The sequence below is a fragment of the Eumetopias jubatus genome, unplaced genomic scaffold, assembly GCF_037043125.1.
Source record: "Eumetopias jubatus isolate StellerSeaLion01/CBP00866 unplaced genomic scaffold, mEumJub1_p1.0 scaffold_13, whole genome shotgun sequence".
Classification (NCBI taxonomy): domain Eukaryota; kingdom Metazoa; phylum Chordata; class Mammalia; order Carnivora; family Otariidae; genus Eumetopias; species Eumetopias jubatus.
In genome coordinates this window covers 94966134-94992309 of record NW_028274819.1, presented here as the reverse complement: position 1 = coordinate 94992309, position 26176 = coordinate 94966134, and the positions used below count along the sequence as shown (strand labels likewise).

General features: G+C 46.9%; 1 protein-coding gene across 1 annotated transcript in view; it reads right to left on the bottom strand.

Annotated features, from left to right (window-relative positions):
- Positions 1 to 26176, bottom strand: part of CLMP (CXADR like cell adhesion molecule) — an 81829-nt gene that overhangs the window by 42254 nt on the left and 13399 nt on the right.

The window sequence follows — 26176 nt, the reverse complement described above, 5'->3', positions numbered from 1 at the left end:
TCTTCGGGCACCTGGCTGTCTCAGTCAGTAGAGCATGGGACTCTTGATCTCGGGGTTGTACATTTGAGCCCCACATTGGGTGTAGAGATTACTTAAAAATAAAATCTTAAAAAAAAATTCTCAGCACACTTGGAAGAAAGGGAGCTTATTAAAAAGCACAAAACCAAAACTGAAACAGAACTACCAGTTAAAAGGTGAAAAATAACTAGAAACTTAATCATCAATGACCTTTTTAAAAACTGAGTCATAAAATGTATAGATGTGGGAAGAACCCTGTGCAACTTCTATGCTAATCATTAATTTTATTGAGCACTTGCAAAGGGCTCTGTGAACACTGTCTTTTTTCAATCCTTACAACCACCCTATAAAATAGGTACAATTTTTATTCCAATTTTATAGATGGCTAAACTGAGGCTTGGAGAAATCAAATAAATTCCTAAACACAACAGCCAGCCAGTCCTTGAGAGGAAGGAGTTTATGGTCTTAACCATTGTCCTCACGACCTCTCATCTAGCCACGGGACCTGACGGGCTAGGGCAACTGAGTGTCAAGTCACATGGAGGCAAGTTAATGGCAAAACTGGCACAGGAACTAGGCCTTCTGACTCCCAGAGCACTGTTTTTTCCAGAACCTATGTGTCACTTTTACATCTAACCCTCCCACCCCTTCCTTTTTACCAAAACACACATTTTTCCTCCATGGAAGCTCCAGGCCCAAAATACTAGAGAAAGAAATATAATTTAGAGAACCAAGGTTTGAATTTCATCTTCCACTCTGTTTTGCATTGGAAACCACTAAGCCGCAGAGAGGAGACGCTGCCCACACTCTGTGAGGAAAGAGCGAGCCTGCTGAGGCAGGATTGGGTGGGGGCACTCCCTTCCTAGGAATGCAGACGGTGAGAAAATACAAGTATTCAAGAGGGAGGTAAGGAAAGTTAGAGGTGGGGGTAGAGAATACTACCTTCCAGAAATGTGAAACTCTGGGTCCTGAGCAGGGGAACCCGCAGGGGGTAAGTGCCCCCAGGAGGCCTGGGACTGGCCCTTTTGTGACAAAGATCAGTTCCCAGCCACCAGCATCCCTCAGAACAGCCTCAGAGGTGCTGGGAAGCGGCCCCAGGGCATCAAGGCTCAGGAGCTTGGTCCTGCCCTCTGGAAAGCTTTGGCAAAGTTAAAAAGGAAGAAAAACTTCCTTGCAATTGGAGCAGTGAGCGTTGGGAAGAAAAATGGTGTGGCTGGATGGTGTCTGGGCAGATCAGGAGGGAGAAGAACCAGGTCAGCACACTTCCTTTTACACCAGATGAAAGTCCCTAAGTGATACTCTCAGCCAGACAGAAGTAAGCCCACCTTCTCTGGCAGGCACCCACTGTGACCGGCATCATTCCCGTGTCCTCCGCAATAGCAGAGAAATGGAGAGCAAGCCTTCTGAGCGATGGGGGTTGAACTATGGAAAATCTGGGGGGAGAGAAAAGTAGTTCATGGGTCAGAAAATAGTCCACGAATCTAAAACTTGGTTGAAAGTTGCTCCTAGGGGTGCCCGGCTGGCTCAGTCGGTTAAGCGGCTGCTTTTGGCTCAGGTCATGATCTCAGGGTCCTGGGATTGAGCCCCATGTAGTCGTAGTCGGGCTCCCTGCCCAGCGGGGAGTCTGCTTGTCCCTCTCCCTCTGCCCTCCCCCCATGCGCTCTCTCTCTCAAATAAATAAGAAAATCTAAAAAAAAAGAAAATTGCTTCTAAAACACCATCACGGTATCCATGTGCATGTGTTACTCCTATCCAGCTGAAAAAATGTGCTAAGATCTCCAAAATCTTTGTTTTTCTTCCTCAAATGGATATCAAAAATAATATACATCATTCCAAAATAGGATCTAGATGATTGTTTTTCCTCTCTGCAAATAGTTCAACCATTCACTTCTAGTTCTTTGTTCTCCTCCCTCAGATATAAAGGGTACAGAAACTTCACTTGCCCTGTCAGCTCCATTAAGATCTATTTTCTGGGGGGGCGCCTGGGTGGCTCAGTTGGTTAAGCGGCTACCTTTGGCTTAGGTCATGATCCCAGGGTCCACTGGGCTCCCTGCTTCTCCTTACCCTTCTGCTCTCTCTCTCTCTCAAATAAATGAATAAAATCTTTAAAGAAAAAAGAGGAAGGAAGGAAGGAAGGAAGGAAGGAAGGAAGGAAGGAAGGAAGGAAGGAAGGAAGGAAGGAAGGAAAGAAAGAAAGAAAATAGATTGATTTTCTGGTAGCCACAGAGGTTAGACAACAAATATGGAAAAGAATATTTTGAGTCTTGGAGGGAATAGTTAACTCCTCTTAGCTTAATTTTATGTACTTAAGATTAGGAACCAAAACAAAACAAACAGACAATAACAACAAAATAAGCCCCAAACTTACTCCCTCAAACTCTTAAAATAGTAGGTTTAAAAACAGCGTGGAGAATGGTCACCAAAATGGGCTTGGGTCAGAATGGAGTTCTCATGCTGCCATTTACAATGTGGCCTCAATAAGATCCTTAACTTCACTAAACCTAGTTTAATTATCCATAAATTGCCTAATAATAGTCCCTATTTCACAGTAGTGGCTATTGTAAGGATTAATCACAGGAAGGCTTGTTCTTTTTGTTTGTTTGTTTTGTTTTGTTTTTTAAGATTTTACGTATTTATTTGACAGAGAGAGAGAGAGCACAAGCAGGGGGAGCGGCAAGCACAAGGAGAGCTGAGCAGGGAGCCCGTGTGGGGCCTGATCCCAAGACCCTGGGATCAGGATCTGAGCTGAAGTTAGACACTCAACAGACTGAGCCACCCAGGTGCTCCGCAGGGCTTGTTTTTAAAGCACCAAGTATGAAAGACAAATTAGCTGATATAATGAGGAGTACAAAAGTGGAAAGAAAGTAACAATCCTAGCAAGAGGGAGGACGTGTATAGCAGAAACCTCTCAGGAAGGAGCAGAGCTAACCCTAAGTACAGAGCCAGGGCCTCTGCTGGTGCAAATAGCACCTTTCTGAGTAAACTCAGAAAGACAGGATTTATATCTTCCTCCAGACTGATTCAGCCCCACACAGGACTCAGACTGGGAAGTGGGCGGAGGCCCTTACACAGGGACTCAGCAAACGAACGATTGTGAGTGGGGAATTGTCAAAGACAATTACTGTACGATCCCACTTACATGTGGAACAGGGGAAGCTGTTTGGAGGGTAGACGTGGAGAAATCTATTTCCTAAATAGCTGTTACCACAACGTTTCCTATTTCTCTGTGCTATGACATTCTAATCGCACACGAAGGCATTCCAGACGTGTTGGGATGACCTGGAGAAATGTTCAGGGAAAGATGAAACATTGCCAGGGACTTCAGTAGAGAGTTGACAGGACCTCAGGACTGGAAATGAGCTAGAAATGTACGATAGGGCCAGACCAGGAAAAGTGTGCATGACATATAAGGAGATCAGAATGTATCCCTGATGCATGGGCAACGGGGAGCCCAAGGAGTTTGTAAGTGGGGGTGTCCTGTGTTCACATTCACACTCCAGCACCACCGCTCTGTTCGCAGCGTTTGACAAATGAACTGCAAAGAGGGTCTTGGATCATGGAAGCCAGCTGCAATAAATCTGAAAGCAGCAATAAATAAATGAACTGGTTTTCATCCTGTGAAATTTCCCCTTTTCCTTATTTACCTCAAGAATAACAAGATACAGGATGCCTGGCTGGCTTGGTCGGTGGAGCATGGGACTCTTGACCTCAGAGTCGTGAATGCAAGCCCCACACGGGGCGTGGAGCCTACTTAAAAACAAAACAAAACAAAACAAAAAAACGAGTTGAAGAGCAAAATACTCAAGAAAGTTGCCAAACATCGTTGCGACGTTCATGCTGACGGTCCGAAAAAGTAAGGTAGTTCTGTGAAAATGGCAACCCTGATTTGCAGAGTCTACAAACGATAGGTATGAGTGATCAAGCTAAGGAGAGACAGTTATACCACAAGATGATAGAATGGTGGAAAAAAGTCCAAAATGTGGTGTCTGTCAGAGACAGGAGTATTTTCCAGGAGTATTGGGTTGCCTTGAATTAAGAAGATTGCCCACAGACTTGCATTTCCTGTGCAACATTTCGTGGCTGGAACCCAGATTGTTCCTTTGAAGCAATACTTCAGAAATGTGGGGCCCAAAGTGTAACTTTAACTAATGACTTACCCTAAGTGGAATCTTATTTATGGGCGGCTAACAGCCCTGGGTTTTAGAAGCGACCAGCAGCCTACACTGACAGACAGGATTTGTCCCCCTTCCAAACTGGATAAGTAAACCTCCCCGGTCCAGTTCCTGGACTCCCCTAGACCATGCAACCCTTCTTTACTAGAAAAGCAAATTAACCTTCCACATTGGGAACGTGGACTTGACCCTTCAAACCCCACATGGAAAGTTCACAACTGTGGTATCACATTCAGAGGAAACCAGTTCAAAGCAGGGAAGGGCAGAGGGAGTGAGAGGAGAAAAGACTGGTGTTGCCTGCGGGGTCCCAGGGGGGAGATGACCATCTCCCGAAGAACGAACAGTCTCACCAGAGGCTGCACTGGGGACACGTGCTCACTGTTTGCTTTGGCCTGCGCTGGCCCGGAGGTCTCAGGGTTACTTCTCCCCAGGGACCCGGAGCGGCCCCAGGCAGCCCCAGAGCTCGTGGCCCGGGGCTGCCGCACAATTTCCGGAATGTCATAGAAAGGGGAAGGCTGCCGCCCCCATGGGGCCCAGCTCCTCGCTAACAAAGAAGTCACAGGGCCACCCAAGCTTCTGGGCTTCTGCAGGGCGGAAGGCGCCCAGCTTCAGCTTCATGATTGCAACCACATGGGCTGATGGGCTGCAGGGTTGCAGAGAGAGAGAGAGAGAGCGCGCCAAGACCCCCAAGACCCCTGGGGGCCCAGGCTGTGCAGCCTTCTCCAGCTCCCTTCTCCCTCTGGCTTCCAAAGTCAGATCCTCCAAGGACCCTGGACCGCCAGTGTCCCCGCAGAAAGAGCACTACCGTGGTTGTTTTAATTTATTTCTTTTCTCTCCACGCCCCCCCCCACACTTAATTTAGTGTAAGGGCATTCCTCACCTCCCCACCCCCAAATAGCAGAAAATGACCAGAAAACCCCCAAGGCCTGGAGCCTCTCTCTACTTGTGGGAAGTTCCCCAACTCCCTTAGGTAAAACCAGCAAGGAAGGGCTCGATTTTGGGGGGAGGTCAGGGACAAATTTATCAAACTCGTGTAAGATGAGCATTAACCCTAGTGTGACATACACATTAACCCTTTTTAAATTTAAAACTTTAAAGAATTACAGGGCTAATACATAAATATACTCTCCTTAAAAAAAAGAGGAACACTTTAAGGGCTCCCTTGACCCATTCTCCTCAATCTTCCTTCCCTCCCCCACGTAATTCCTGACATCGATTTCATGAATATTCTTCTAAATTTTCCTCTGTGTCATTATACATACGTGTATGTCTACACACAGACATAGAAAACTTTGTTTTACCTTGAACAGAACTGGATTCTATTGTACATATGGTTTTCACTTTATTTTCACTAGGTTTTGGAAGTTTTTCCATGCTAGAATACAGGGACCTACCTTCAGTTCCCAAATGGGGTTTATAATTATAAAAGGTGGAAAAAAAAAAAAAAGCAAGCTAGAGGGATTTGCTATAATATCAGCAGTTTTGACCTATGGGCCAAATCTAGCAACACTTTTCCTGTCCCTGCCCCGCGGCCCCCCACCTTTCGTATGGCCGAGAACTAAATATTAAGAATGGTTTTTACACTTTTAAGTGGCAGAAACACAATAAAAGAATAATGTTCTTTGTCACATGAGAATTATATGAAATTTAAATTCAGTGTCCATAAATCAGTTTTATTGGAACATAGAGCTACACTCACGCAGGTTCGCCTTGCCCGTGGCTGATTTCACACTACAGCCGCAGGGCTGAGTATTTGTGACAGAAATTGCATGGCCTACAAAGCCTCAACTATTTACTGTCTGATCCTTTACAGAAATACCTGGCAAACCTCTGAGCTGCAGAACAGTTTTCAACTGATCCACCCTGGATAAGAGATGTTCAAAAGGTTACTGGATTCCTAGATATCAGAAATAAAACACCAGGAGGACTGGGCTGTGCGTTAGGGGCTTGGGTTCCAGAGCTGGGGCAGGACCTCACTTCCCTCTCTTTCTGGCCCAGTGTCCACATCTGTAATCCTGAGGGGTTACACTGGGTCTCTAAGCACCCTTTCCGTGGTTAACATTTTAAGATTTTAACTTTGTGATTCTTACATCTGTTGTGGCTGCTCAGCCGTATGTCAGAAGATGGGTTGTCATGAGTTGGGAGAGAGAACCCTCTAGATTAGGGTATGGGGGCGTGGTTTGGTGTCTCTATGGTTCCACCATCTGCTACTTCACTACATGGCCATCCCACCTCCCCCAACCTTTGCTCAAAGGCTTCCTCTCTGACGCCTCTAGATCAGAGTTGCTCAACTTTGGTTTGGTTTCAACATTTTTCAACTTTTCAGCGCTGTTGACATTTGGGGCCAGATAATTCTCTGTTGCGGGAGCTGTCCTGGGCCTTATAGGATGTACGGCAGCATCTCTGGCCTCTGTGCCCTAGACCCTAGTGGCACCCACTCTCTAACCCTCTCTCTCCCGTCAAGTGGCAGCAATCAGCAGTGTCGACATTGCCAGATGTTTTCCCCATTTGAGAACCACTACTCTCCAGGAGCTCTTTCTAAGCCTGGCTCAAGTTAACCAGATTCTGGCTCACAGTGGGCTCTTCCATCTGTGCACCGCTGAGGCATTTACCCGGTTATTGTCATTCATCACTTCAGCATACAAAATTAATTAGTGAGTTAATTTAAATAATTTTTCATGAGGTGGCTCACATTGTCTCGTACTCGTCATTTGCAGTGTGCAGATCTCACCCCCCAAAGCATAGGGAATGTGTTTTTAAGACAGGGATTGTGTTGTATCACTTCTTTGATTTTGCATGAATGCACACAAAGACTTCATGGTAGTACTTATTCACACAAATTTTCTCCTCTCCACTGTAGCCCAGAAGGTGGGCTATTATCTTTGGTAGAGCCAGAAAGAGAGAATTAAGTTGATCTAGTCAAAGTTCTTCAGGTTGGACCTTGGACCAGGTTGTTAGGGGTAGGATAAGGAAGATCAGATTGTCTAGGCACTCCCCTTAGGGCTGCTCATATGATCTCAAAAGTTGAAATGTGACCCTAAAATTAAAGAGCAACTCTTTTTTTTTTCCAGGGGGGGAGAGAGAGAATGAGAGAGAGAGAGAGAGCACAAGTGGGGTGGGGGGAGCGCAGCAGGCAGAGGGAAAAGCAAGGTCCCCGATGAGCAAGGAACTTAATGCAAGGAGCCTAATGTGGAACTCGATCCCAGGATCCTGGGACCATGACCCAAGCTGAAGGCAGATGCTTAACCTACTGAGCCACCCAGGTATCCACTCTTTATTGTTTTTTAATTTTTAAATTATGCTGTTGACCAGCAACTCCCATTTCCCCTTCTCCCCAGGCTCTGGCAACCACCACTCTACTCAGATTCCATGAATATGATTGGTTTAGATGGCTCATGTAAGTAGAATCATGCAGTATTTATCCTTCTGTGGCTGGTTTATTTCACTTAGTATAATGTCCTCGAGGTTTATCCATTTGTCCCATATTGCAGATTTTTCTTTCTTTTTAAGCTTGATAATATTCCATTTAAAAAAAAAAAAAAAGATCATTCCTGAGGTGTCTGGGTGGCTCAGTCATTAAGCATCTGCCTTCGGCTCAGGTCATTGGGATCGAGCCCCGCCTCGGGCTCCCTGCTTGGCGGGAAGCCTGCTTCTCCCTCTCCCCCTCCCCCTGCTTGTGTTCCCTCTCTCGCTGTGTCTCTCTCTGTCAAATACATAAATAAAATCTTAATAAATAAATAAATAAATAATAAAAGATCATTCCTAATAACGTGGTTGCAAGGATCAAATGAGATCCTCCATGCAAAATGTTTAGTGTCACAAGTATACACTCAATAAATGTTGGTTCTTATTATTTCCTTAATCCTCTTATATGAAGTGCCTACTGTTGGGGGAGGACAGAGCTGAATCAGGCACAACCCTGTTCTCAGGTGACCGTCTTGGTGGGGAGTTAGATGTGTAGACAAGAAGTAGACCCCCTTGGCTCTATGACGTGTCATCATTCTTAAAACTGCCCTTAGCTTGTGTGATACCCCCTTCTCTAGGGTTTCCTCCTTTCCAGCTTCCATCTTTGGTTCTGCTTCCTCATAGGTAGGTCCTGTGAATACTGGTGCTACCCCCAGCTTCTCGTCACCCTCAAGGCTTCCATGCACCTAAATGCTGACAATTTCCTAATCTAGCCCTACCACCTAGACCTCTTCCCCTAAATCCAGCAGATCCAGCGAAAGTAGCTCTCCTTGGATGTCTCACAGGTACTTCAAACTCAGAGGGCCCCCAATTCAGCATCATGCCTTCTGTGTTCCTTATCTGATTGAATGGTACCATCCCCTACTTCCTCAGCCAGAACCAGAGACACACTGGGCCCCTGTCTCCTCTTTTGCTTTGCATTCAGCCCATCCCTATCCTGTGGGTTCTGCTTCCCGAATGCCTTTGACTCCGACCCCTCTCCATCCTCGCTGCCCTGTGGTAGGTCTGTCATGTGGATCTTCACTGTGTTACCTGCAAAATGGATGCCTCGCTTTTAGTTGTATACTTTCTGATTCGTTCACTACCTGTTTTCTAAAAAGCCATTTTGGGGGGCATTTTTTGGCTGGCTCATCAGTTAAGCGTCTGCCTTCAGCTCAGGTCATAATCCCATGGTCCTGGGATCGAGCCCCATGTCAGGCTCCCTGCTCTGCGGGGAGCCTGCTTCTCCCTCTTCTTCCCCCTGCTCATGCTCTCTCTCGTTCTCTCTCTCAAACAATAAAATCTTTTAAAAAATTAAATTAAATTTCTTTTTTTTTTTTCAGGTTCAATTTCAAATTCTACATGGCAGAAAAACCCTTGGAGATCTGACTTTTCTTGGTGCACCAACCTCATCCCTTGTAACTGTTCCACTCCCATGCTACACTGAACTGCTTCTTATTCTGCATGTGAGCTGTTTGTTATACCTCAGTCTTTGCACTCATGACTTCCTCCACCTAGAGCACCCTTCCCTACCCTTTTATCTTATCTATGGCCCCCTGGTCCACCTTCCATTGGGACCTTAAGACCTAGGGGTCTCCTCCTTTAGCAAGCCTCTTTTGATTGCCCTTTCTTCCCATTCCCCGAGCGCTGTCTGCACACCTCCAACCTAGGGCTCTGAGTTATGACGTCTCCCCTACTAGATTGTCAGTGGTGCCTGAAGGATCAGGGTCATATCCTTCCTCACTGTATCTTCAGAACCTTGTCAGTGCTGGTACACAGAAGGTGCTCAGGAAATGGTTGTTAAAGAAATGAATGGGGGTAATGTAATTTGCCTAATAGGGAGCAGTATAGAGTAGTGGTTGGGGACACTGAGGCTCAAACAGACTGTGTACATTCAAATCTTGGGTCTGCAGCTTAGCCAGAAGCTAGTTACTTCATCTTTCCATATCTCGGTGTCTCCACCTATAAAGGAATAATACTACAACCTCATGAGTCAGTGGTGAGAATTAAATGAATTAATATAATCTGTAGGACACATAGAATAGTACCTGGTGTGTTTTGAGTGCTACATAAGTGTTTGCTCTTTTTTTTTTAAGATTGTATTTATTTATTTGAGAGAGAGAGTGAGAGAGAGGGAGCACATGAGAGGGGGGAGGGTCAGAGGGAGAAGCAGACTCCCTGCTGAGCAGGGAGCCCGATGCGGGACTCGATCCTGGGACTCCAGGATCATGACCTGAGCCGAAGGCAGTCGTTCAACCAACTGAGCCACCCAGGCGCCCTAAGTGTTTGCTCTTATGTCTAGGGTTACAGAGCTTTTGGGTAGCTTTCAAAGCCAGCATTTGACCTAGTGTCTTCTGACCTCAGAGCTTATGCTGTTTCCACTACGCCATGCAGTTGCAGGTTTGCATGAACTCTGCACCAAGGCATTTGGATGGAATCTAAATAAAAATGGACAGAGCATCAGTGGTCTGAAGTTCTGGCAGCTTGAAGCTTAGCGTGCAAGGATGGGCCTGCCAGGGGCAAGAGAAAGGGAAGAAAATTTAGCTCCACCACAGGATCACCCTAAATTTACCTGTTCATAAAATACATTGGTTCCTGTTCTAGTTCCTACCAATCACATAACAGACACACACAGAGACTTAGCTTGTGAGTGGGAAGTATTTTGATGCCTAGGATTGTTTCCTTGGACAGTGGGGATCTTTACCCCCAGAATTCAGACCTTCTAAGAGATGGACAGATCACGCATTGAAGAACTCCAAGTCTGAATGCCAACCTCCCCGCCCCCAATCTTCTGCCCTCATACTCAGTGTGAAGAGAGCCAATTAGGTGCATAACCCCGGATCTGGTCAGCACTAAACATTTTTTAAATTAGCAAGACTTCTCCTTCACTAACCTGCTGTCCTATTCCATAGAGGCTGAGATCTAGGGTGTCCGCCTGATGTCTTGGCTTCTCCCTGAAACATCAGTAGCACATTAAGGGCTACTCCCACCCTATCAGGGCTGTACCCTCACAGAGCCTGCGTTCACTGCTTTGCAAGGCAAGGGTTATATTCTAGTTCCTCTATAATCAACGCATGTGCTCAAGCAAGGGGAAATGGGCTAGGATGTGGTGAGGGATGAGCCAGATATCAGAGGCAGGTTCTAGACGATGACCAGAAGAGATGGCTGGGAAGAAGAGGCCACAACTCGGGGCTCTGAAGAGCCCACTGAGCCTTGGTGAGAAGGTGTTAACTTCTGGAAATTTTAGTGCTCGCTTCTGCAGCACATATACTAACATCTAAAACTCTTAGCACTTCCACTGCATGCATGAGAATGGGATTTGCTCGGTGTAGAAAGGGCATGGGAGAAATTCAACACTAACCAGGAAGACATTGTTCTTCCATTGGAGAGAATAAATTCCTGGAAGGCAGGGGCCGTCTGGCACCCATCTTGGTATTTTTCACAAGACTTGCTTATTGAAACAAACGGACTTAAGAGCCCCTGATTATAGTTATATCCCGGGGAAACAAAAGGACAGCAGGTCAGGTGATCCTAGCCCATGCAGGCTTCTTAATAAACACGGTGAAAAGAGAATAAGTCACTCTGATGTATTTGGGTCCTTCCATCTTATCTCATCATCTTCTATAGCCAGACTTGTCCATTCAAGAGGGGGCCCTTCCATGTGCCAGGCAGAGATGCAGCATAGGGATGGCAGCGGGAAGCAGGCGGGAGAGCATCCAGGAGCTTAGGGGAATGGACCTCTGGAGCACAAACAGGTAAGGCTATGGAGAAGAAATCATTCATTTCTGCCTAGAAACCTATTCCATGAAATAAGTCATTTTATGTCATCAATGCCATTTCCCCAGCAATTCTGTATGATAAAGTCCACACGCTTTAGAAAATCCACCATATAATTCTTCACAATAAAGTTTATTAATTCTGCATAATAAAGTCCACAGCTGCCTGCAGTGATCTGGCGGTCAAAGCCACTTATGTGACGTTTCTTTGGCCTTGTAGAGCTCTCTTGTAGGCTGGATTTACCTGCCTATATATGAGGCTGTCCTGGGGACCCCTGTGAAGTCTCTGACACTTGTCCTCAAGGTCCTTCACCTCTGCTTTTTACGCTCTTTTCCTCCCCTCTACTGGTGTCCTACTTGTTCACTCTCTCTCATTCATTCAAAAGATGTTTATTGAGCTTCTTACCACTGAAGAATTTTACTGGGTATTGGCTATATGAAGATGAAGAAAAGACTGTCACTTTCCTGGGGGAGCTTATAGTCTGGGGTCGGGGAGACAGATATACGCACACACAGTTCCAGTACAATATACTGAGTGTTTGTCGGGGGCATCGGGGAACATAGTTGTACTTATGTCCTCCCTGTTCCTACTTCCAAAGCCAAGAAAGAATCTCATAAATTAATTTATGCTGAGATACAGAAATCTGATGAGAACCAAGTGCGGTACACTTCCCAGAGGCATTTTTGCTTATTTCCTGGCGTCTTCATTTTTCCTATATTTTTTTGTTTGTTTGTTTGTTTTATTTGACAGAGAGAGACACAGCAAGAGAGGGAACACAAGCAGAGGAAGTGGGAGAGGGAGAAGCAGGCTTCCCGCCAAGCAAGGAGCCCGATGTGGGGACTTGATCCCAGGACCCTGGGATCATGACCTGAGTCGAAGGCAGATGCTTAACCGACTGAGCCACCCAGGCGCCCCTAAACTGTTCCAGTTCTAGTACCACTCCTCTAATTCAGGCTTTCACCACTGCACTCCTGTTCTTCTAATAACTCCCGGCCCCCTGCTCCTCACTCTGCAAAGGCATTCTTCACAGGCCTGTTGGATTAATTCACCTGGAGTGAATTCTGATCACAGCCCCTTACATCTGGTCAAGCAATTAAACTCCCTCCACCTGAATCTCCAAATTTACAGAATGGTTATGACGATGCCCTGCTGATTTCGTTACATATTGATGGCGGAGAAATGGGATAATGTTCATGAAAAATCTTAAGGGTCGTAAGCAGCGATACGCCTGTTATTCTTGTTACCATTTTACTAGCCAGCTTAAAGGCCCTGGACCGGACAGAAAGTCTATCTGCAGCCCATCCCCCACTCTCCACTTGCAGCTTGCTGTCTCAGGCTCTTCTCTCCTCCTGTCCCCCCAGATGAACGCTCCAATCTTACACGATTGGTCTAGTTCACATCCCCTGAGCATGTCTCTTTAGCACCCCATCTGCACCATCTTCCCGGCTATCCCTTCTGCCAGGAATGTGCTCTCCTCCTCTCCTGTTCACCCACACTCCACCCTCATCCAAAACTTACCTCCCTTTCCTTTTTAGCTAGTTCAATTTCTGCTCCTCAGGCCAGACTTCTTCCAACCACATTGGCTCATGGCAATTTCTCCCTCTCCTGAGCTCCTTCCCATAGTACTGCACACCTGGCAGGTAGCACCGCAGCCGTATGGATAGATTACATCCCTTTTCAATGGGTGTGAATTGTTTCCTCCTCTCAACACCCCCTGTAAGGGGCTGAATTACACGCCCAAACACAGATGTTGGAATCCTAACCCTCAGTACCTCAGAATGTGAAGGTATTTGGAGATAGGGTCTTTAAAGAGGAATTGAGTTACAGTGAGACCATTAAGGTGGGTCCTAATCCAATCTGCTTGATGTCTTTGTAGAGGAGATTAGGATACAAACAGGTGCAGAAGGAAGACCATGGGAAGACACCTGGATAAGACAATCAACCACACCCCTGCTGACACCTTCCTTGATCTTGGATTTCTAATTTCCAGAACCATGAGAAAGTTCATTTCTCTTGTGTAAAGAAGTCACCCAATCCGCGGTACTGTTATGACAGCCCCAACAGACTAAAATCACCCGGAAGGGCAGCCACTTTTGATTTTCCCCAAAGCTCAACTTGGGAAAATACTTGCCAAGTCCCTTGTCATTTTTTTTTTCTCATTTGGCTCCATATTTGCCCCATGTCTTTTCATGTGGTGTTATCATACAGCCCAAGCAGGCTGTAAACTACTAAAACTCAGGGCCATGGCGCCTATCACACATCCTCTGTAGGGCCCCGTAAGGGACGTTGAGCCCAGAGGTTGTGTAAGAGATGCCTGGAGGGAAAGCATGTTGGGAAAGCATTTCAGGCAGTGGGCTGATAGACTGCCCTCAAAGGAAGTTCATTGAGGACATTTGTTCTTTTTTCTAAAGGTTTTTCTCTAGGAAATGAAATCTCTTGTGATGAAACGCATCTGGCTGAGAGAGTACAGAGCAATGACGTTAAATGTAATTGACATGAAAGCCTCTCCCTGGACTTCTGCTGATGGAGCTCCCAGGCTTCAGGGTGCGAGTTGCACCAAGCCCTGACATTCAAGCTGGCCCATCGTTTGGAACACTGAGCCCTTCTCTCTCTCCAGGCACAGAACAACCTCGGGGGGGGGGGAGCAAATAAGAGTTTCAGCTACTTTCTCTTTCTGGGGGAAGGCGCAACTCAAAACTTTTATCTGATCTTTCTCTCTGAAGTTCCTTTTTTCTCCTGTCAGCTTCTCCTTTGAGTCCTCTATGCTCGGATCACACATAAATCCCCAGAGATTTACCTCCCCCACTGAAGATTTTGGTCCAGGTATGGAAAGCACAAAACCCGTTTTCATGCCCTTTAATAAAGCAAAGGCAGGCTGGAACATTCAAAAGGAAATTTACTATGGACTAACAGGGAAGGGGCCAACAAACCAGACACTGAGCAGAACAACATTTATGAAGCATTTGTTTTTAAACAACTGGCCCACTTAACTTGCTCCCAGACACTATTCTTTCCACCTCTAGGCTGAGTAAATTCCTAAATCTTTGGCTTTTCTTCCTCTGGTTCTTTTCGGTTCCCTTTCAGAGAATCCCAATGGATTAGACACCCATCATGGCCAAAAAGTGGGCTGATGGCCTTCCCCAGGATGAATATGGAGCCCTCATACTTCTCAGCTCTCCTGCTCTGTGGCAAGACAGAGCGTGGGCTGAAACATGTCCTCTGTCAGCCTCCGCTCCACACAGGTGGAGTCAAATATGATCTCCTTGCCCCCCATCCTGACTTGACTTCTACTTGTCTGTGAGAAGCTAGTTTCTCTTGGTAATTGGAAGCAAACTTGAAGACACAGAACTAGGTCCCTATCCTAAAGCCCTGACTAAATAGCTCTAGAACTTTTAGGCATCTCGGCTAGTGGGACAGCCCTCCATGGAAGCCACGTGAGCAATGGCCTGTTCTGTGATCCTTATCGGCCTACATTTAGGAGCTTGAGGGTCTTGCCCATTTGTGCTATCCATGCAGCTGGGGCCTTGCAAAGGTGGATATTTTATCCCAGAGTTTAAGTTATTTATTTATTTTTAAAGATTTTATTTATTTGACACAGAGAGAGCTAGAGAGATAGAGAGACAGAGAGACAGAGAACAAGCACAAGCAGGGGGAACGGCAGGCACGGGAGAAGCAGGCTCCCTGCTGAGCAAAGAGCCCGATGTGGGGCTCGATCCCAGGACCCTGGGATCATGACCTGAGCCGAAGGCAGCTGCTTAACCAACTGAGCCACCCAGGTGCCCCCTTAAATTATTTATATAATTTTTAAAGATTTTATTCATTTACTTGAGAGAGAGAGAGCACAAGCGGGGAGGACCAGAGGGAGAGGGAGAAGCAGACTCCCCACTGAGCAGGGACCCCAATGTGGGGCTCCATCCCTGGACCCTGGGATCGTGATCGGAGCCAAAGGCAGACGCTTAACTGACTGAGCCACCCAGGCGCCCCTTAAGAATTGAGGGGTACATTTAGTCCTGGGAGAATGGAGGAATCATGGAGGTAAAATACCTGGGACCAATTTATCAGCTGGCTCTGCATTCCAAACAAAAGGCAGAAGAGCTTGGAGAGGTGATGGTCACAGTTGCAGAATGTTCTGAGAGGGTTTAGAACATGGGGCCTAACCTTTTTTTTTTTTTAAGATTTTATTTATTTGAAACAGAGAGAGACAGCGAGAGAGAGAACACAAGCAGGGGGAGTGAGAGAGGGAGAAGCAGGCTTCCTGCTGAGCAGGGAGCCTTATGCGGGGCTCGATCCCAGGACCCTGGGATCATGACCTGAGCCGAAGGCAGACGCTTAACGACTGAACCACCCAGGCGCCCCAAACATGGGGCCTAGCCTTAAATAATCCCAGTTCAGGAGAACCCTAGAACGTCAGAGCTAGAATATTTTGGAAATCACCAGGACAACTTCTTTATTTCACGAATAAAGACAAAATGAAGGTGCAGAGGCTCAGTGCCCTGCCCAGGTGTAAGTGAGGTGCAGGTAAAGGACCCAGCAGGGACTGGAGGAGCTCTGGCCTTCAAGCTTAAGTGCTAGTTGTTCTAAGTGCCTCCAGGGCGCCCTCCAGAGGTGAACCACTGTCTTCTCCTAAGCCACCAGACTTAGGGACGGACTCAGCACAGACCGTGCCCCTTTCTGCAATCATTTATTACCTGAATTTTTTCCTGCTCCTTCCTATGTGGCCCCGTCTGCACAAAACCCTCAGGTTCGGCTACACAGATCACTCACCACCACCGACCTCCCCTGAAAAGTACTCTACACTGCTTTGCTTATATTCTGACGGCCAGCCAGCCTTCGTCAGGGTAGGAAGATGGTGTAAGGGGAAGTGCCCTGGATGGTATGGTTAGGTGACTGGGGTTCTAATAGCATCCGCCTCCGACCTACCCTGGGATCTTAGGCAAGTCACGTGCTGCTTCTCAGCCTCGAAGTGCCCTCCAATTATAGCCTGCCATCCCATCTATCAGAGTGAGCAATCCCCCTTAATGAGTTAGCTAGCTAACTCTCAGCACACGCAGATAACACAATGCTGTAATCTTGATAAAATGCCTTGTCCTGGAGATAGCGATTTAAGAACAAGAAAATAGTAGAGAGTTTAGGCACCGTGGAAGGCCTGAGTGCCAGTCTCCACTGCTAGAAACCGGACTGGAGGACTCCAGGGACAGTGCTGCCATGGCCTGCTGCTTTTGGGTGGGCCCATGAACCCACGTGGACCCCACCATCTCACTCATTAAAAGGCACTGCTCGTTATTTCTTCATATTTTTTGTTTGTTTTTTTATAATTTTTTTAAAGATTTTATTATTTGACAAAGAGACACAGCGAGAGAGGGAACACAAGCAGGGGGAGTGGGAGAGGGAGAAGCAGGCTTCCCGCCGAGCAGGGAGCCCGATGCGGGGCTCGACCCCAGGACCCTGGGATCATGATCTGAGCCGAAGGCAGTCGCTTAACGACTGCGCCACCCAGGCGCCCCATTTCTTCATGTTATGCTGTTGGGTATATTATTTCAGTTTTGCAATAAATCACAAAGCCAGTAGACAACCTAAATATTTACAGTCTCTAAGATCAAGGTTTATTCAACTGTTAACCTTATATCGTACTGTGGTAAATAGAGCGCCTCTGGAACAAGACAGACCTGGATTTAAAATCAGCTTATCACTTCTGGCTGAAGGGCTTGGGCAAGTTACTTCACCCCGCTGAGCCCTGGGTCATTTTCATTTACTGAGTATGGTGCTTACTAGTGCCTAGGTCACAGGTGGTTATGAGGATTAAATAATATCGTCCCATAAAGGGCTTCTCAGTATGGCCCAGAGAAAATATTCAGTGAATATTAGCCATGACTATTGCGATCCTGTATCTAATTCTTTTTCTTTTAAAGATTTATTTATTTGGGGAGGTAGAGGAAGAGGGGAGAATCTCAAGCAGACTCCCCACTGAACAGAGCCCACTGCAGGGCTTGATCTCAAGACCCTGAGATTATGACCTGAGCTAAAATCAAGAATCGGATGCTTAATATACTGAGCCACCCAGGGACCCCTCCTGTATCTAATTCTTTAGCCTCCTTTATGTGCCAGGAGTTGTGCTAGGCACTGGGGGTTTCAAATATAAAAGACAGTTTTTTCTCAAGAAGTTCGTGAAGTAGTTCCTATCTAGGCTTGGCTCCAAGACCTTTAGAAAGTGTGGGAAAGACCAATGATCTGTCAAAGCATTAAAGATACAAATGTGCTTAAATATGGATATGTGTGTGTTATTTTTGCAGTGTCTGGAAAGCTCAGCAAAAACCCCAGTGTCTCCTGGGAGCTATTTAACAGCTACTTACAGTGAGAAGATAAATATCGGGCTGTGAACCCTCCAGAACGCGCTCCTGCATGATTACCTGCAGGCCACTGTGAAGACACAGCTGCTGGCCCCACCCGGGCGAGCCTGGGCATGAGGGGAAGGAGGAAGAAGAAACAGACCCAGTGGGTGAAAAGGGTCCTAGTGGCTCCTAGTGTCTGCTTGGGCTCCCAGTGCTGCAGGCTACAAATGAGGCCCTCCCGGCAGGTGTGGGAATCATCGGAGTACGCCTAACATCTGAACGAGGGAGCGTCAGAATACGGAGCTTACTGGATGGAGTCAACAAAGGTCGAAAATCTGTGTGCTGCATCGGTTATAATTTATATTAGCTTTACTGCTTCAATCTTAACTATCTCACGCTTAACAAAATAAAAAGTGGTCAACGACTGTTGGAAGGCAGTGGGGTTAAGTGCCATTATGGTGGAGACGCCAAGCTGTGCCAGGGCGGGGGGGAGGGGGCACACAGGGAGAGGGGCAGGGAAGGCAGCCCCCTGGGCCCGGGTAAGGTGTGGGAACACCCACAGGATGGTGAGGATGCCCTGAGTCTACAAGGGCGAATAAGTGTTTTCCATAATTCTCTGCAAATACTCTGTTGATTAATAATTGTTGCTTTAAAAAATTATTTTCGGGGCGCCTGGGTGGCATAGTCAGTTAAGCATCCAACTCTTGGTTTCGGCTCAGGTCATAATCTCAGGGTCCTGGGATCAAGCCCAGAATTAGGCTCCACACTCAGCGGGGAGTCTGCTTGAGATGCGGATTCTCTCACTCCCTCTCGCTCTGCCCCTCCCCACCCCCACACATGTGCACACTCTCTCTCACAAAAAAAAAAAAATCTTTCCAATTTCTAGTCCAAAAGGAAAAAAAACGAGGAACTCATCCATTTTCATATTATGTCTACCATATTTGTTTGTTATTAAGACCTCCTGCCTAATGGTGATGATGATCTTATTTTTCTAAATAAGCTATGAAACGTTCTGCAAAGCATAAAACAAATGCTGGTAATAAGGATTTCTTTCAATAATCCAGCTATACCCTCATGAACTTAATTATTTTTTTCCTGAGAAGGTAAATAAATACTGACATTTGGGGAAGGATAGTCCTTAGGAGCATGTATTGCTACATGGCCTCTCTGCGCATTTTATTTTATTTTTTAAAATAATTTTTTTTTAGATTTTATTTATTTGAGAGAGAGCAAGGGTGAGAGAGCACAAGCAGGGGGGAGTGGCAGAGGGAGAGGGAGAAGCGGGTTCACGGAGCTCGAGGGGCTCGATCCTCGGACCCTGGGATCATGACCTGAGCCAAAGGCAGCCGCTAACCACTGAGCCCCCTAGGCGCCCCTTCTCTGCCTGTTTTAATGATGTCCTCACATGCATATTGACTGTAGAAGGGAAATTCCGAGACCACAACAGATACGCAACACAGAACCTAGGGAACAGGGGCTGATTTACGATGATGTTTTGGGTGAGAGATCTTCAATTGACTGATTTCCTGAGATGTACAGAATGAATGGCTTGAGCCTCCTCCCCTGGAAACTTCTCAGGCACAAATGTTTCAACGACGTTGACAGAAGCTGCCCTCCCACTTATTGATTGAAAGAGGCGATTTTAGGTCTCTCACAGTGGCGCTGAAGAGGGGTAGGAAAAGCTGTTACTCATCCAAAGGTATGCACTGTATGCCAACTCAATGCCCAGTCCTGGGCTCTGCCGGATGGAATTTGCCAGAGAAGTCCTCTAAGACTTGATCTCTAGCTGCAAGTTACTTATATTCCATTTGGGGAGGTAGAGTTAAGATAGATGAAGCAAATAATTTAATCCATTAAGTATTTATCAAGCTTCTATGGTGCCTGCCTGAGCACACTGTGATTTCTCTTCTTTACAGACAGAACAGCTTGACCTCACCTCCAAGAGCCATTTTCAAACAGCATCAACATCATCTGGGAACCTGTTACAAATGCAAATTCTTAGTCCCATCCTGTAGTCTCTGGCGGGGTGGTGCAGTGCTCTGGGTTTTAACAAGCCCTCAGGTGCTTATGACTCGCACCCATGCTCAAGTTTGAGAACCATCTGATTCAACAGGCCTGGGGTGGGACATGCGTGTTTGGGCTCCTCAAAGATTCCAAAGCTTGCCAGCGAGAAATAGGTGAGGCTGGGCCCAGGGGCCATTGTGCTGCTGCAACCTGAGGGATGCGGGGGCGGGGGGCAGAGATCCATGACATAAAGGGGTTCACAGTCTAGTGGATGAGATGAGTAGTGAATGCTGCTGGAGGCCACAGAACAGCTTGTCTTGGGGGGGGCAGTTCAGGAGGGGCTGGAGCTTCCCCTGCATCTTGAAGTTGAACAGGACCCCAAAGAGCTGCAGGAGGACCTTCAGGGGACAGAGGGGTAAAAGGGCCAGAGGCAAGAAGGAGTGGGAAGGACAGCCAGTAACCTGCTCTTTACTCTGCCCCGAAGAAGGCATCCATTTATTCATTTAGCGAATGTTTCTTCTACTCTTGCAGCTGATTATTTATGATTTATAACTCCCCAATTTCCAAAAAGAATTTGAGGTAGTTTGCTATGTTAAAACACATCTAACACAGGAACATAAATAATGCAAGTAGAATACAGTCCCATTAAAAGAACTGAGAAATAGATCTCTCAGGCATCTAGGTGAATTAACTGAGGGCTTGCTGGGAGCCAGGCCCTGCAAGAGATGCTATGGGGTTGTAGACAGATGAAGGAGCGCACAAGGGAAGATGCACACAAATAACCATATTTGGGCAAAGAGCTATGCAGGTTTGAGACGGTTTCCAGCTGTGGGAGAGGGTGCCCAGGGCTTGAGGGTAGGAGAGGGCTTGGGTGCTGAGATGAGGGCCACGGTTGGGAGCAGGAAGGAGCATCAGTGGAAGGAAGAGTATCCACAAAGTCCCCAAGGCAAGAAGTAATGGTGATCATGGGTAGGATAAATCCCTGGGAATCATGAGATTTCTCACACCGAAAAAGCTGAGGCTAAATCTGAGGGTCTTTTTTTTTTTTTAAGATTTCATTTTTATTTGAGAGAGAGAGCACGCGAGGGCACGAGCAGGAAGGAGCAGGAGAAGCAGGCTCCCTGCCAGACAGGGAGCCCGACTCGGGGCTGGATCCCAGGACCCTGGAATCATGACCCAAGCTGAAGGCAGACGCTTAACCGACTGAGCCACCCAGATGCCCCATCTTAGAGGGTCTTAACTTCAGTGGGAGAAATTTGTGTCTAGTTTGCCGGTCAGTGGGGAGTCTCTGGAGGCGTTAGGGCAGGGCAGTAACATGAAGGAAGTTACTTTTTTTAAAAAAGATTTTATTTATTTATTTGACAGAGAGAGACACAGCGAGAGAGGGAACACAAGCAGGGGGAGCGGGAGAGGGAGAAGCAGGCTTCCCGCGGAGCAGGGAGCCCGATGCGGGGCTCGATCCCAGGATCCTGGGACCATGACCTCAGCCGAAGGCAGACGCTTAACGACTGAGCCACCCAGGCGCCCCAAAGGAAGTTACACTTTAGGAAGCTGGATTTAGCAGAAGCATGTAGGATGGGGTGGAAGTAGGGAGTAGAGGCAGGGAGATGCTTGGGGCTCATCTGAAGAGGATTAGGATGGCCTGAGCTCGGGGCGGCGGGGGGGTGTACATAAGGAAAGGAAATAGTTGAAAGAGAGGCTTTGGAGTTATGACGGACAGCTTGCTACCCAAAGTGTGGTCCTGGGACCAGCAGCAGCAGCTAGGATCTTATTAGAAATGCAGGACCTTAGGCCCCACCCACACCCCCAGTGAGTCAGAATTTGCATTTTAACAAGAGGGGGCGGGGGAGGGGGGAGAAATCTGTGTACACAGTAAGTTAGAGACGCATTGGTTCCTCGGACCTGGCAGCTTACTGAAGGTAGGGAGTACCTAAAGGAGAGTCTAAGTCAGATGTTTTGAGGATTAGATCATAAGAGGTTGGGGGTAGAGTCAGAATAAGTTTATGTTGAGGTGGAAAAGACCAGACTGATGGATGGCCAGCTCGTGGGTTCAGGGGCCCTTAGCAAGAGGGGTATGTTGGGAGCCAGAGTGTTCGCTCTCATTTGTGTATCTTTACTCCAAATTCAAATTGTCTGGGGCAGCCACTTAAATCATATTGTGTACAGTTTTCTCTGAAAAATGGAAAAATGACAATATCACCTGGATTTTATAAGTTTTATAGGAAAAAAATCCAAATTGATTCACCAAATGTTTGCCAAAAATAATAATAGTGATGATACTAACCACATATATTACCATTTATCAAGTCCTTGCTCTGTTCCAGATAAAGTACTAAATAATTTACTTCTATGCAAATCAGTAATCATATGCCTACCAAAAACCTGCCCTTATTTAGTGTAAATTTTTTATCTCCTTTGTACCATATAGTTGATCTATCCATCTATCTTCCCCAGCAGACTCCTGAGGCTTCCCAGTACTTAATATTGGACCTTACAATAAACTCGGGGTTTTTGTTTTGGTTTGGTTTTTGGTTTTTGTTTCAATGGATGAAAAACTAATGGAATGAGAGTAACAATCCATATGGTGCTGTTCCCAGCTGTTTGGGCACATACTATATTGTATTTGTTTATGCATCTGCCTCCCCTAGGAAGAGACAAGTTTCATCATTCTGTTCCCGGAAGTGAACCCACCATCAGGCATATATTTAAGTGCTCAATAAATTTGGACGAATGAATGAACTTGTAGTTTGCACTTAAAGGTTTTTTTAAAATGTGATCATAAACTCCTAAAGCTAGTAAAAGGGGCCGCAGAATCCCCAGGATTGAAACTAACCAAAGAATTGTGTAATATAATGAAGTACGGTTTCATTTGGCCAAGGAAGAAAGGATGTCATAACTGAAGAGTCGTAATCTCTAGAAAGTTCTAGAAAAATGAAACAGAAAAATGAGGTTTTGACAGTGTCATTCCACTCTGTGCCGGGACCAGGCTGTTTTCCTAAGGAAAACAGACACCTCTTCAAGCTGGAGATGGCTTCTCCGGTTATACTAGCCTGATAGAAGGATCCTTAGATCTACAGCAGTACCCTCTGGTCTGGAATCTGGCCTCCTGAGGACCTACAACGGCCCCTGCCCCCATGGGAGTCGCCTAAACAAGGAACTGATCTTGGTACAAACTGCTAAAAACAGCCTAACAAAGTAGGTTTTAATTCCAGCTCCACCACTGCTAAGTCTGAAACCTCAAGGAATTTACTTGGCTTCCATGAGCCTCTTCATCTGTAAAATAAGAATGGAACTAACCTCCCAAGATTCTGAACATTAAAAGGCAAAATAGTGTGTATAAAACTCCTAACCCAGTGTCTAGAACCTAACACAATACTATCCATGCTCCTGTCCATCCCTGCCTCTGCCCATTCTGCCCCCTCACCCCCCACCCCCGATATCCCTCTCACAGTTAACAGGGACATATTATTATTCTGTATTCCAGTGGGTGTATGCAGGCCCACGTGACCACCTCAAAGGACTGTTTTCCTGTGGCCTCAGTTGCTGCAAGCCTCTCTTCACATCCTTATTTGCAGATTCCTGACTTCGTAGCAATTCCTCCAGCTGACTTCGGGGGCAGTGTTCTTTTTACCCAACCCAAAGTCTGCAGGGTGGATGCCAGATCCTTCTTTAATCTTTCCTCCTCCTAGGCACTAAGAGAGCTTGAGGTCTTCCTAGGACCCGTGGAATCTATGCCCTCTCCCCAGGCAGAGACCATGGAAATCACAATGATGCCAAGGGCAGAACCTGGTCAACAACCAGACTGGACTATGGACGCTGTCAAGCCGTTTCCCTTTTCCAAGCTCTGTTAAAGGTTTGCTACTTCCAATTTGCAGAAAACGGTCTTAAATTAGATTTCAAGGTAAAATAAAAGAAAAATTCAGGGGCATAGGGACTGAATTCCCTACCACAAAGACATACGGGCTCATCTTACATTAAATCTCCACTAACTACTGCCGATCTTTCCATTCATTCCACGGTCCAACCTCCCTTTGGTCCTGGCTTGTTCTTACCTCGCAAGCCTGAAGGGGGAGCCATTGAGCCCAAGCTCGGGGACATTCGTAGTGTTTGGAGGTAGGGAGGTTTCTAGTAGTTACCGCCAGCCTCCCCTCGGCCAGGTGCCTCTCCAACTTCATCACTTTTGTCCAACCCCAGGGCTACACCCTCTTCAGAGGAATTGACTATAAATGGTCATCAGGGGGAAGCGGCCAGAATGCCAAGAGCTATAAGCCTGACAGAGCTTGTGTATCAGCCTGACAGCTTCAATAGCCCAGAGTCTACATGGAATCCCAAACAGCCCTTGTTTCTTCCTCCCCAACCACGGGCTGCCTGCCTGCCTTCTTAGCCTTGTTTAAACAAGAGAGAGCAGGCTGCATTTGGACGAGAGGGCTGGTGATCTTTCCTCAGTGTGGGAGCGCAGGCCAGCAAGTCACTGCTCAGCCTGAACATGGATCGCTTTCCCGAGTTTAGGTCTTCCTGATTTCTAGAAACCGGGGTCCATAGGAGTTTTATCATCTCAGAAGTCTGCTGTCAAAGGTGAGACATATCCAGGAGCAGTGTCAACTCTTGAGGTCTGCATGTAGTAATAATTACAGCAAACATGATTGCATGCCACGTAATGTGGACATAGCGTCTCGCATGGCCCTTGGCACATAGTCAGTAGTCAATAAGCAATAGCTATTATTATCAATAATCTTCTAGATCTTAGAGAACATTCTACGAAGAGGTATCTGTCTGCTTTTCTTTCTTTCTCTTTTGGCTTTTGGCAGCTGAGGAAACAGGTGCTCAGAGTTGTTCAAAGACTTACTCAAGGTTTCATGGCCATGGAGTCAGAAAGACAGTGTGTGGAGCCAGGCTGGCTTCGTTGGAGAGATTATTCTGCATCTCTCTTACCAAGGATTACAGTCCCAACTCTGAATAAGTCCCCACCCCCTTCTCCTTCTGGGCTTGTAGTATGAGTTGACATCAATGATCTCTAAGAATCCTTCCAATATAATCTGCTGTGACTTGGAATTGCCAGTCTCAGGGAGAGGGGGAGCACCTCCCTGGCTGAGAAATCTGCCTCCTTCCCCGTCTAACAGAAAGCTGTTGCAGATCGGGGAGGATGATGACGTTCCTTGAGAAGGAACTTGGGCTTGAAGAGCTTGGGCTCTCTTACCAGGCCCCAGGTAAGACGGACTATGTGGGGTGAAGGATGCTTCAGAGAGCAGAATGCCTGTTCTTCAACTGACTAAGGACACCAGCCTGCCAGGGTGGGCAAAGGAATTGGGACTGGAGAAACTCTTCCCAAATAACCTGAGCTGAACATGCTATCAGCACTTGGAAATCTACCACCATCAGTTCCTCTTTCCACTTCAGCCTCTGCCCTCCTCACGTCCACTAAGTGATACATGGGCTTCCCCATGTGCTGTGGCATCACACCCCAAAGCTGAGGCCAGGGTATTCCAGCTTCAGCCAGAAACACCAAAGGACAGCCACCCACACCAGATTCTCCCCATGCACATCGGGATTCAACTGGCTTCGTTTTGTGGCTTTTCTCTGAAAGTCCTTTCCCTCCAGTCTTGGAAACAACTGTGGTAGTGGGCTAGTTACATAGGACAGGGCTGTTGGTGGGAGTCTGAGGACCCCTGGGGCTGTTTTCCTCCCTAATGTTTCAATTGTGCTGCAGTGCCTCTGGGAGAGGGATAGGGCAGCCAGCCAGCTGTCTCTGCCCAATAGTCAGCACCCTTCCTAACTCCACCCTTCCCCACCCCCGTCAAAATTCACCTCCTCCAAGAAGCCCTCTGAGGTTAGATCCAGCAGCACTGCCTTCTGGTCCCGGCCCCTCTGTGGAATTTACAGGGTTCATATGCTACTACTTATGTTCTCACTTATATTTCTCTGAGGTTGCTGCTATCTCAGGTTTCTACTTTTTTTTTCTTTTCTATTTTGTGTATCCCATTAGATAAGGAGGCCTTTAGGAACAAAAAGCCCTGAGTCTCCTCACCTCCCTCAGTCCTGAGTTTTGCAGCATCTAATCTGGGCTTTGCAAGGGGTACGCTGCATTCATGTATCGGGTTCAGTCTGCCCTCGAGTCTCCAGGATTAGGGCATGTGAGAGGGCGGTGGGGAAATCCCTGGTCTTCAGAGACCTTGGCCCTACATAAGGAGGGGAGGGGCAGAACAGAGCCGGTCCCCCAAAGGACCAAGTGTCTATTTTTGCACCCTGAAAATGAGCTGTCAGGACCCTGCTGGGGAATAGCCTCACACACTGGGCTCCCCGGAGGCAGCTGGGCTCGGAAGGTCCAGGAGGAGGTGCAAAGAGGGAGAGATTCCGCTTTGGCTGTGAGGGGCCTCCGGGACTCCCAGGGGAACCTGCAGGCCTCATATATATTTATGTGAACTTCAGATGCTA